This window comes from Heterodontus francisci, chromosome 48, assembly GCF_036365525.1.
Source record: "Heterodontus francisci isolate sHetFra1 chromosome 48, sHetFra1.hap1, whole genome shotgun sequence".
In the NCBI taxonomy this organism is placed as follows: Eukaryota; Metazoa; Chordata; class Chondrichthyes; order Heterodontiformes; family Heterodontidae; genus Heterodontus; species Heterodontus francisci.
In genome coordinates this window covers 15,258,807-15,272,676 of record NC_090418.1, presented here as the reverse complement: position 1 = coordinate 15,272,676, position 13,870 = coordinate 15,258,807, and positions in this window count along the sequence as shown.

Below are 13,870 nucleotides of genomic sequence, written 5' to 3'. Positions count from 1 at the left end.
GCAGGGTGTTTGATAGGGGCAAGGAGCAGGGTCTATGGGATGAAGAGCAGGGTCTTTGACGGGGGCAAGGAGCAGGGTCTATGGGATGAAGAGCAGGGTCTATGACGGGGGCAAGGAGCAGGGTCTATGGGATGAAGAGCAGGGTCTTTGAGGGGGCAAGGAGTAGGGTCTATGGGATGAAGAGCAGAGTCTATGATGGGGGCAGGGAGCAGAGTCTATGGGATGAAGAGCAGGGTCTATCAGGGGGGCAAGGAGCAGGGTCTATGGGATGAAGAGCAGGGTCTATGATAGGGGCAAGGAGCAGGGTCTATGGGATGAAGAGCAGGGTCTTTGAGGGGGGCAAGGAGCAGGGTCTATGGGATGAAGAGCAGGGTCTTTGATAGGGGCAAGGAGCAGGGTCTATGGGATGAAGAGCAGGGTCTATGACGGGGGCAGAGAGCAGGGTCTATGGGATGAAGAGCAGAGTCTTTGATAGGGGCAAGGAGCAGGGTCTATGGGATGAAGAGCAGGGTCTTTGACGGGGGCAAGGAGCAGGGTCTATGGGATGAACAGCAGGGTCTATGATGGGGGCAAGGAGCATGGTCTATGGGATGAAGAGCAGGGTCTTTGACGGGGGCAAGAGACTTGGGCGGAGAAATGGCAGATGGAGTTTAATCCGCACAAATGTGAGGTAATGCATTTTGGAAGGTCTAATACAGGTGGGAAGTATACAGTAAATGGCAGAACCCTTAGGAGTATTGACAGGCAGAGAGATCTGGGTGTACAGGTCCACAGGTCACTGGCAGTGACAACGCAGGTGGATAAGGTAGTCAAGAAGACATACGGCATGCTTGCCTTCATCGGTTGGGGCATAGAGTATAAAAATTGGCAAGTCATGCTGCAGCTGTACAGAACCTTAGTTAGGCCACACTTGGAATATTGCGTGCAATTCTGGTCGCCACACTACCAGAAGGATGTGGAGGCTTTGGAGAGGGTACAGAAGAGGTTTACCAGGATGTTGCCTGGTCTGGAGGGTATTAGCTATGAGGAGAGGTTGGATAAACTCGGATTGTTTTCACTGGAACGACGGAGGTGGAGGGGAGACATGATTGAGGTTTACAAAGTTATGAGTGGCATGGACAGAGTGGATAGTCAGAAGCTTTTTCCCAGGGTGGAAGAGTCAGTTACTAGGGGACATAGGTTTAAGGTGCGAGGGGCAAAGTTTAGAGGGGATGTGCGAGGCAAGTTTTTTACTCAGAGGGTGGTGAGTGTCTGGAACTTGCTGCCGGAGAGGAGGTGGAAGCAGGTACGATAGCGACGTTTAAGAGGCATCTTGACAAATACATGAATAGGATGGGAATAGAGGGATACGGACCCCGGAAGTGCAGAAGGTTTTAGTTTAGACAGGCATCAAGATCGGCGCAGGCTTGGAGGGCCGAATGGCCTGTTCCTGTGCTGTACTGTTCTTTGTTCTTTGAGTCACAGAAACAGCCAATAGTCCAAAAATTCTCTGGAGATGATTGTGTGATAGATAGGAGATGGAGAATCCAGAGGAGATCTGGAGCAGCCACTAGCCGGTCTCTATTTTTAACTTTTTATCACTGCTGACTGAGCAAGGTGTCAAACAGTAACAGCTTAGACTTGTCAAACAAAATGTGACACCAAATCATATAAGGAGATTTTCGGAGAGTTGACCAAAATTATTGTCAAATTTTTTTTAAGTACGCATTATAAAAGGAGGGGCAAGAAGCAGAGAAGAGGAGAGGTTTAGGGAGAGAATTCCAGAGCTTAGGGCCTCGGCAGTTGAAGGCACGGCCACCAATGGTGAAGCAGTGGAAACTGGGGACGTGCAAGAGGCCAGAATTGGAGGAGAGAAGAAAGCTGCGAGGGTTGTGGGGCTGGAGGAGGTTACAGAGATAGGGAGGAGTCAGGCCATGGAGGGATTCGAAAACAAGGATGAGAATTTTTTTTTTTAATCGAGGCATTGCCAGTCCGGGAGCCAATATGGTTCAGGGAGCACAGGGTGAACATCAGAACATAAGAAATAGCAGGAATAGACCATACAGCCCGTCGAGACAACTCCACCATTCAATAGAATCATGGCTGAATTTCGTTTAACTCCACTTTCCTGCCTGCTCCCCATATCCCTGGATTCCCTGCAAAACCAAAAGTCTATCTATCCCAGCCTTAAAGGCATTCAATGATGGAGCATCCACAAACCCTCTGGGGTAGAGAATTCCAAAGATTCACAACCCTTTGAGTGGAGAAATTTCTCCTCATTTCAGTTCTAAATGATCGCCCCCTTATCCTAACACTGTGCCCCCGTGTTCTAGATTTCCGAGCCAAGGGAAACAAGCTGTCAGTGTTTACCCTATCCAGCCCCTTCAGAATCTTGAATGTTTCAATGAGATCACCTCCCATTCTTCTGAACGCCAGAGAGTATAGGCCCAATTTACTCAGCCTCTCATCATAGGACAACCCCCTCATCCCAGGGACCAATTTAGTGAACCTTCACTGTACCGCCTTCAATACAAGTATATCCTCCCTTAAAAATGGTGTTTTGGTTACAAGTACACCCAAGTCCCTCTGAACATCGACATTTAAACGTCTCACACCTTTTAAAAATATTCTGTTTTTTTGTTCTTACCATCAAAGTAAACCTCACACTTCCCTATGTTACACTTCATCTACCACCATCTAGGTGATGGGTGAACAAGACTTAATGCAAGCTGACATTGGGTAGCAGAGTTTTGGATGAGTACAAGTTTATGGAGGGTGCAAGATAGGGGGCCAGCCAGGAGAGAATTGGAATAGTCAGGTTTAGAGGCAAAAAAAAGCACAAATGAGGATTTCAGCAGCAGATGAGCTGAAGCAGGGCCAAAAATTGGTGATGTTACGGAGGTGCAAGTAAGCAGTCTTTGTGATGAAAAGGTGTGTGTGGTTTGAGAGCAGCTCTGAGTCTAATATGACACCAAGGTTGTGAACAGTCTGGTTCAGCCTTGGACAGTTGCCAGGGAGAGGTAACTAGGGAATAGAGTTTGTGGCGGGAAGTGAAGGCAATGGCTTTGGTCTTCACAATACTTAATTGGAGAAAATTTCTGGTCATGTATGTTGAACAAGCAGCAAAAACAATCAGGTGCCAAATGAGTACTTTGTATCAGTATTCACCAAGGAGAAGGACTTGGTGGATGATGAGCCTTGGGAAGGGAGTGTAGATAGTCTCAGTCATCTCATTATCAAAAAGGAGGAGGTGTTGGGTGTCTTGCAAAGCATTAAGGTAGATAAGTCCCCAGGGCCTGATGGGGTATACCCCAGAATACTGAGGGAGGCAAGGGAAGAAATTGCTGGGGCCTTGACAGAAATCTTTGCATCCTCATTGGCTGCAGGTGAGGTCCCAGAGGACTGGAGAATAGCCAATGTTGTTCCTTTGTTTAAGAAGGGTGGCGAGGATAATTCAGGAAATTATAGGCCGGTGAGCCTTACGTCAGTGGTAGGGAAACTATTAGAGAGGATTCTTTGGGACAGGGTTTACTCCCATTTGGAAACAAACAAACTTATTAGCGAGAGGCAGCATGGTTTTGTGAAGGGGAGGTCGTGTCTCACCAATTTGATTGAGTTTTTTGAGGAAGTTGACGAAGATGATTGATGAAGGAAGGGCAGTGGATGTTGTCTACATGGACTTCAGTAAAGCCTTTGACAAGGTCCCGCATGGCAGACTGATACAAAAGGTGAAATTACACGGGATCAGAGGTGAGCTGGCAAGATGGCTACAGAACTGGCTCGGTCATAGAAGACAGAGGGTATCAGTGAATGGGTGTTTTTCTGAATGGAGGGATGTGACTAGTGGTGTTCCGCAGGGATCAGTGCTGGGACCTTTGCTCTTTGTAGTATATATAAATGATTTGGAGAAAAATGTAGCTGGTCTGATTAGTAAGTTTGCGGACGACACAAAGGTTGGTGGAGTTGCGGACAGTGATGAGGATTGTCAGAGGATACAGCAGGATATAGATCGGTTGGAGACTTGGGCGGAGAAATGGCAGATGGAGTTTAATCCGGACAAACGTGAGGTAATGCATTTTGGAAGGTCTAATGCTGGTGGGAGGTATACAGTAAATGGCAGAACCCTTAGAAGTATCGACAGGCAGAGAGATCTGGGTGTACAGGTCCACAGGTCACTGAAGGTGGCAATGCAGGTGGATGAGGTAGTCAAGAAGGCATACGGCATGCTTGCCTTCATCGGTCGGGGCATAGAGTATAGAAATTGACAAGTCATGTTGCAGCTGTACAGAACCTTAGTTAGGCCACACTTAGAATATTGCGTGCAATTCTGGTCGCCACACTACCAGAAGGATGTGGAGGCTTTGGAGAGGGTACAGAGGAGGTTTACCAGGATGTTGCCTGGTCTGGAGGGTATTAGCTATGAGGAGAGGTTGGATAAACACGGATTGTTTTCACTGGAACGACGGAGGTGGAGGGGTGACGTGATAGAGGTTTACAAAGTTATGAGCGGCATGGACAGAGTGGATAGTCAGAAGCTTTTTCCCAGGGTGAAAGAGTCAGTTACTAGGGGACATAGGTTTAAGGTGTGAGGGGCAAAGTTTGGAGGGGATGTGCGAGGCAAGTTCTTTACACAGAGGGTGGTGAGTGCCTGGAACTTGCTGCCAGGGGAGGTGGTGGAAGCAGATACGATAGCGACGTTTAAGAGACATTTTGACGAATACATGAATAGGAAGGGAATAGAGGGATATGGGCCCCGGAAGTGCAGAAGGTGTTAGTTTAGGCAGGCATCAAGATCGGCGCAGGCTTGGAGAGCCGAATGGCCTGTTCCTGTGCTGTACTGTTCTTTGTTCTTTGAGTGGTCGAGAGAGATGGTGGTGAGGTAGAGCTCGCTGTCGTCAGCTGATGTGTTCAAACCCAACAGACGCCGGGGTAAACTGAGTTTGAAACAGCAACCGCCGCATCCCCCAAGAGTCAGAGCTCTCTGTCACTACTCAGCTGGAGCTATTTATTTCAGAGGAACCTCTCCTGCATTATTAGACCGGTACAATAGAAATCACTGGCTAGCCACACATGTAGCTACGAAGACACTGTTTTAGCCACGTGCATTAATTTTAGTAGAAAATTTTAGTAGAAAACACCTTACATACATATGCTTCACGTGTATATTTACAGAACAAACATCGACCATCATTCAGTAACCAAAGGGTTTAAATGTAAACTGTGATCCAAACATATTCGCACACATTGCTTTTTATATTATCATTTTACCATATTACATCATGTCCAAACACTGTCTAATATTCTTGTCTTTATTTACTAATGCGAAATAGAACTAACTATTTCTGGCAGCTGTGGATGATGATTGGGCACCACTGGGTTAAAGTACATTTCTGCATTTTTCAATCGCCATTGCCTATTCTCACTTTCAGCAAGTGCTGTAAGGCAGCATATTGTTGGTGTACTAATAATCCAGAGAACTTGAGCTTAAATCCCATCGCAACAATTTGAAACTTCGAATTCAGTTTTAAAAATCTGGAGATAATGGAATCAGTAAAAACAACCATGAAACTGACTGTCGTAATTGACCAATGTTTCTTTAGGGACAGAAACCTGCTGTCCTTACTTGGTCTGGGCCTGTATGTGACTCCAGTCCATATCTATGTAGTGGACTCCGAACTTCCTTCCCAAATGACCACTATATCAAAACCACTACTGGCAGTTCCAGAACGTCCGTCGCCAACTTCTCAGCCAATTAGGAACGGGGAATAAGTGCCATAAATGGAAGTGGATGATCAGCCATGATCGTATTGAATGGCAGAGCAGGCTCGATGTGCTGAATGGCCTACTTCTGCTCCTAAGCTCCTATGTTCCTGTTCCTTGCAGTGCGATCCACATCCCCAGAAAACTTTAACCAATCTTGCCCAGTCTGCAAGAAACGAGCATCATCTTTGCAAAGAGCAGACAGTTGCAATTCAAGCTTCCTGCCAACATCTTAAACTGATGATCACTGAGATAAACAAGTTTGCTTAAGCAGACCAGTCAGCAAAAAGCTGAATCTTTCACCGGTTGTTCTTGCTAATGGTTAATTTATGTGCTTGAAGGTAAACAGTTTAAAGGCTGAAGTGAATATAGAGGAAGCCTGCTGGACATGAGTGTTGTTGTTGACCAGAAGGGAGAGATGTGTAATGCTGCATTCTGTGAATAAACCAAGTATCAAGGAAAGGAACTGTGTGTAGTTTTCATTCTTCACCAGTTGGTTTGGATCCACTTAACATCAGTAGCCGAGGAGGGTTGCCAAAAAGGAAAAGATTGGAAACTAAGTTTTTTTTTCAGGCAGAAGGTTGTAATCTGAAATAAAAACAAGAAATGCTGGAAATACTCAGCAGGTCTGGCAGCATCTGTGGGGAGAGGAGCAGAGTTAACATGTCAGGTCAGTTCCCCTTCTTCAGAACTAGCACATATTGGAAATGTGAAAGGTTTTAAGCAAGTTAAGAAATGCTTATTTCCTGGCTGGGAATCAAACCCAGGTAGCAGTGAGAGTGCTGAATCCTAACCACTGGACCACCAGGGACATCTGAGTTCCTTTTGAGAAGACAGGATGAAACAAAGTGTAAAGTGTATGACTTCCCACCAATGTTCTCTGAAACTGAACCTTATACCAATGGAAAAATGAAGTAAAAGTATGTGGACACAGGTTACGACATTATGAAAGAGAAAACAAGATCTGGCCTTGGCATTGTCACTTGCGAACAAAAGCAAGATCAGATGCAAACTGCTCTGTGAGCTAGAGGCCTGTAAGTTGGACACTGAAGAACGTTTGGGCCTTCTATTAAGCTTTATGGATACAATTTATAAGAAAGATGATTTAGGAAATGCATACCAGGCATGGTCAGGCTTTGAGAAATTTAGAAAGAGGAATACATCATGGAATTGAACACACTATATAAAAGATTGCAGAAATTCTGTTTGGAAGTTCCTTGTACAGTGCTTGTTTTCAAATTGTTGGAATGTGCTAACCTGTCACATAGGCTCCTGGTCTTAACTGGAGTTACATTCTCAGAAAGAGATAGGCATTTGGATCAGACGTCCTATGCGTTAAAAAAAATTCCGGGGATAGCACTTATTTCCAGCAGCTTTTATGGCACAAATGGGACATTCGGCAGTGTCGCAGAGATGGAGGACTCGAGGGTTGTGGCATTTCGAGGTCGTTCAGATATGAGACGCAGGTGTCGATAGAGCAGAAGATTTGCAGCCAAATGAAATGAGGATGGAGACATTTTTGGCCGATCCAGCAGATGACAGGAATGGAATAACAATAACAGACGAGTGAACCCCAAGAGTGCCCGATGTGACTCAAAATATCATGCAGTAAGTTGTCCAAAACGGAACAACAGGGTTTTTGAGGTGACGCATAACACACAAGGTTTGGACGTGGAAGATGATGATATTGATCAGTCTCAGGGAAATGTACTGATCACAATGAGTGTACTAGTCACAGATTCATTTAATCGTGCTGTATTGGACAGTGAATGCACATCCACATATGTGGAATATACATGTTGACATGTTATGAAGATTCACTAGATAGTAAGGACCGAAGTAAGGTCAGGGAGTACGAAATGTTTTTCTTGCTTCAGGTTTAGGGATGACAACACATTAAGGCCATTGAGAAGGGTGGTGATTCCATGCAGAATAGCTGGAATAAGCCATTTTATGAGTAAAGTATCTAGTGAGATACCCTTTCTGCTGAGTAAGCCTTCAATGAAAAAGGCACAGATGAAATTGGACGTGTAACATGATAAACCAATTGTCTTTGGAAAGTGAGTAGATTTGCAATTTACCCAATTGGGACGTTATTGCATCCCTTTAACAAGACCTATCATCTCTAATAAGAATGTTAAATAAGTGTTAATGGCATCAGGTGATAGAGCTTTGAGAGACAAAAGACAAATTGTTTTAAAGCTACACTGACAATTTGCTCATCGCTCTGGTCATAGATTAAAAATCCTATTAAAAGATGCGGGGTGGTTGATTGTGAATACACAAATCTTATTGAAAGGATTCGTGAAAAATGTGATATATGCAAAAAGTATCGGAGGACACCAACACATCCTATTGTAAGTCTTCCATTAGAAAGAGACTAATGAAGTAGTAGCTATGGATTTAAAAGTGTGGGACAAGGATAAAAAACATTTTCATTTTGCACTTCAAAGACATGGCAACAAGATTCAGTTTTTCTACAGTGATACATGGTGAAGACAAAAGAGTGACTGCGGATTGTGGCCAGATATGCCAAGTGGATGATCCATCTCGGCCTCCTCCTGAAGTCCCCATCACAGATGCCAGTCTTGAGCCAATGCGATTCACTCCGCGTGATATCAAGAAATGACTGAAGGCACTGGATACTGCAAAGGTGATGGGCCCCGACAACATTCCAGCAATAGTCCTGAAGACCTGTGCTCCAGACCTTTCCACGCCCCTAGTCAAGCTGTTACAGTATAGCTACAACACTGGCATCTACCCTGCAATGTAGAAAATTGCCCAGGTATGTCCTGTACACAAAAAGCAGAACAAGTCCAACTTGGCCAATTACCGCCCCATCAGTCTGCTTCCAATTATCAGTATAGTGTTGAAAGGTGTCATCAACTGTGCTATGAGGCGGCTTAGCAATAACCTGCTCAGTGATGCTCAGTTTGGGTTCCTCCAGGAGGTGAGAGTGACTTTCCTTGACATCAAGGCAGCATTTGACCGAGTATGCCATCAAGGAGCCCTAGCAAAACTGGAGTCAATAGGAATCAGGGGGAAAACTCTCCGCTGGTTGGAGCTGTACCTCGCGCAAAGAAAGATGGTTGTGGTTGCTGGAGGTCAATCATCTCAGCTCCAGGACACCACTGCAGGAGTTCCTCAGGGGAGTGTCCTAGGCCCAACCATCTTCAGCTGTTTCATCAATGACCTTACTTCAATCACAAGGTCAGAAGTGGTACGTTCGCTGATGGTTGCACCATATTCAGCACCATTCATGACTCCTCAGATACTGAAAAATTCCGTGTAGACATGCATCAAGACCTGGACAATATCCAGGCTTGGGCTGATAAGTAGCAAGTAACATTTGTGCCACACAAGTGCCGGGCACTGACCATCTCCAACAAGAGAGAATCTAACCATCTCCCCTTGACATTCAATGGCATTATGATCGCTGAATCCCCCACTATCAACATCCTAGGGATTACCATTGACCAGAAACTAAACTGGAGCAGCCATATAAATGCCGTGGCTACAAAAGCAGGTCAGAGGCTGGGAATCCTGCAGCAAGTAACTCACCTCCTGACTCCCCAAAGCCTGTCCACCATGTACAAGGCACAAGTCAGGAGTGTGATGGAATGTTCTCCACTTGCCTGGATGGGTGCAGCTCCAACAACACTCAAGAAGCTTGTCACCATTCAGGACAAAGCAGCCTGCTTGATTGTAACCCCGTTCACAAACATTCACTCCCTCCATCACTGACGTACAGTGGCAGCAGTGTGTAGCATCTACAAGATGCACTGCAGCAACACACCAAGGCTCCTTAGACAGCACCTTCCGAACCACAACATCTACCACCTAGAAGGACAAGGGCAGCAGATGCATGGGAACACCACCACCTGCAAGTTCCCCTCCAAGCCACACACCATCCTGACTTGGAACTATATCATCATTCCTTCACCGTCGCTGGGTCAAAATCCTGGAACTCCCTTCCTAACAGCACTGTGGGTGTACCTACACCATGTGGACTGCAGCGGTTCAAGAAGGCAGTTCACCACCACCTTCTCAAGGGCAATTAGGGATGGGCAATAAATGCTGGCCTAGCCAGCGACACCCACATCCCGTGAATGAATAAAAAAAAGTCATGGAAAAATGGATAGGAACTGGACTACGGGCACCAGCAAAATTCTTGACTGACAATAGAGGGGAAGTGGGGAATTTGCAAATAACGAATTTAGAGACAGGTGAAAATAGGAACATTGTAGTGATGAACACTGCAGCTGAAAGCCCTTTCAGTAATGGACTTTGTGAAAGAAATCATGCAGTGATTGATGAGATGCTCCATAAGATCCTAGCCGACCAACCAAATTGCAAGCTAATATCTGCCCTGGCATGGGGAGTCCACGCGCAGAATTCGCTTCAAACATTTGGGGGCAATTGCCCGGATCAGTTAGTCTTTGAGAGGAACCCCAAAATACCCTCTGTGCCATGGGAGAAAGGCATTCATCAATTCTCAGAGAAAATTTGGCAAGCCTTACGGCATCGCATAAGACCACCAGAGATAAACTTTAATCCTGGGGATTTAGTACACTATAACGGAGATGGTCAGCAAGTGTGGAAAGGCCCGGGTAAACTGATAGGGTGTGATGGGAAGACTGTGATTCTCCAACATGGTAGTCAAACTATGAGGGTCCATTCATCTAGGTTACTCGGGATTGATTCTAAACTTGCAGAATCTGAACAATTAGTAGATGGTGGTGAGGCACCCTGTACCTCACATACTCATATGTTTGACAGTTATGAGGAACAGAATACAGTAGACAAGGGGCTCGATGATGATAGACCAAGTGATACCGGTGCACAGGACAGGGCTATTTTACCCAGAGGACAACTTCCTAAAATCGATACTAGGCTAATGTACACACCAGAAGGATCCACTGAATGGAGGGATGCGACTATTGTAGGGAGAGCAGGGAAAGCTACCACCCGACTCAAACACTGGCTAAACCTCCAAGATGATGGACAAGAGGTAACATCTATGGACTGGAAGAATGAGGTGAAATGGTGGAAAGCAAGAAAATACAGTCATCATAGTAGACCTGGAAGTGACTGGGGCACTAGGAAACAATCACGTACTGACGACAGAACACGGATCATGGGACAGAGAGGTCCTGTAGCAGCAGCTCAGAAAGAGATAAGAGGACAAGCAGAGGTTGTAGCTTGACTAGGCTACGCGAACAGAACAATCGAGGAACAGTACTAGAAGTGATAACAACTTATAATCAGGAAATGATGCTGTCTGCAAACAAATTGGAAGACAAATTAATAAGAGGGGCAAAATAGAAAGAGTTGGAAACTTGGAAGGAATTTTGTGTCTATTCTGAAGTGCAAGATAGGGGACTGCCAGCCTTATCATACAGATGGATAGGTATGGAAAAAAGTACTCCCAGACGGGACATGTAAGGCTAAAGTGAGACCAGTGGCTCGGGGTTTCGAAGAGAGAATTGGTGATCAAGATGTTACAGCACAGTCCCCCATGGCAGGTAAATTTGATCTTGAAAATTTTCTTAGCTCTTTTAACTACACACTCATGGGAATGTAGGTCAGTTGATATAAGTGCCATATTTTCACAAGGAGAAATTTTTCAAAGAGAAGTATTGTAGAAGAGAAAACTGTGGAGATTAAGCAGATGTCTTCATGGTTTGAATGATGTGTCATGAGTATGGTATTTCTCAGTTAGGTCTGTCTTGCTGAACGTAGGCTGAATTCAGCCGAAAGCAGATCTGGCAATGTTTAACTGCTATCACAAAGAGAAACACACAGGCATCTTTATGATGTATGCTGATGATTTTCTATGGGGAGGTTCTGCAGAATTTGAGCAATTGGCTACAGTGAATGTAAAAGGGGAGTTTAAGATTGAGAGTCAGACTTTGGGGAATTTTAAATATATAGGGTTAGACATTGATCAGAATAGGTCAGGAATAACCTTGAATCAACAATCATATCTAGAAAGTGTTAATCGGGTCCCCTAAATTGGACCAGGTTGTAACAGAAGCAAGACAGCAGCCAAGAAGCCTGATTGGAAAGTTAAGCTGGTTATGTAGTCAGACAAGGCCTGATGCCAGTTATGACTTATTGGAACTTAGTACTATGATGAAACACGCTACAATTGACAAAGTTTTGAGGGCAAATAAGACATCTCAAGCTTCCAGCATTGGGTGATCCGAAAGACATGAAATTAGTAATTTTAGTGACAGTTCTTGTGCCAATCTCATGGATGAATTTTCGAGTACAGCTGGGTTTATCATATTCTTGGTGGGGGAAAATGCAAAGTGTTGTTCCTTGGCTTGGAAAGCCAAGAAAATCAAAAAGAGCAGTTAAAAGCACTCCAGCTGCAGAAACACTAGCATTAGTTGTGAAGAGATAGATGTGGAATTTTACTTACCTAACATTTTGAAAGATATCCTATATGAGGGGCATTCTGAGAAAAGTTTACCCATTGAATGTTAAGTTGATAACCGTTCACTTTGAGATAACATTCAGTTGACAGAGCATCACTGAGAAAAGATTGCCAGTATAAAAGAAATATTAGAGAGAAAAAAATCTCTAAGAGTAAATGGGTCAAAGCAAGTCATCAATTATTAAACTCTTTTACTAAAAGGAATGCTTGTTCCGAGAAATTGTTGTAAGTCCTTGAAGAGAGACACCTTGTAATATGAATTGTATGAAATTTGGAAAATCATTTTTTTTCTCTTTTGCTTTGTAATTGTTTAAGTTTCTTTTAAAGAAAGGGGAATCTGTTAATGGTTAATTTATATTGCTAAAGGTAAACAGCTGAAGGGCATTGATAAAAGATTTGAAGTGAATATAAAGAGAGTCTGCTGGACATGAGTGTTGTTGTTGACCAGAAGGCAGAGATATGTAATGCTGCATTCTGTGAATAAACCAAGTATCAAGAAAAGAATCTGTGTATTGTTTTATTCTTCACTAGTTGGCTCAAAACCACTTAACAGTTCTCATGCAGAAAGCTTGTTGTTGAAGGATGATGCTGGAGCTTATCTTTACACGGTCTTACATTTATTTTACAAAGTAAAAAGATCATAAACATGTAGCTCGTTACTCAAACCTTCCCTCAGTTTCAGTAAGCATCTCCTTATATGTGCTCAAAGACCTCAATTATCACCGTCCACCTACGTGTAATTAAACACTATTGATATGCAACTGATATACAATTAACATGTTCCCTTCTTTATATTTAAATAAAACTTAAGAGTTGAACATGCACAATCAACAGTTCAAAATAAATTCCATATTCTGCACAAAGCATTACATTGTGAGACACCCCTCCTCTAGCACCCTTAACAATTCCTTTGTACTTGCAACAAAAACAAGAAATGCTGGAATCACTCAGCAGGTCTGGCAGCATCTGTGGAAAGAGAAGCAGAGTTAACATTTTGGGTCAGTGACCCTTCTTCGGAACAGTTCCGAAGAAGGGTCACTGACCCGAAACGTTAACTCTGCTTCTCTTTCCACAGATGCTGCCAGACCTGCTGAGTGGTTCCAGCATTTCTTGTTTTTATTTCCTATCTTCAGTCTACCCCTTGCACAGAATCTCACCTAAAATAATTCACAAATATAACCTCATATCCACTTCCTCTGCACAAGAGCCAGTGTTTCTGCAGCTAAAGTTCTTTTAACTATCCTTTTTGTTTTCTTAGCTTCCCAAGCTATAGGACATCATTTCCCATATTTTCCCATCAAAAATGTTGTGAAACCAGCTACAGTCAAATACCCATCAGGAAGATTAGCATGTGAAGCATCACGAAAAATTACTAGTTTCATATTCTTTGCATCACCTAAGACTGGGAACTTAAATACGCATTTCTCCAGATGTAATTTTTTTAATTGTTTAAAACATTCTCAACTTTTGCATGTATCATCTTATAATTAACTCCAAAACGTCAAAACTGGCATCTCTTCTAGTCTGAGTGCATAACCAGTTTAATTAACCAATCAAGCTTCGCAATTGGTTGTCTCTTTTTAGATATATCAGCATCTTTCTATGATGACCAATCAAAATTAACCAGGATGCGGGTAACATTCTCTAAATAGGATTGTTGATTTAAAGTTATTTCAGACCTACTCTGCT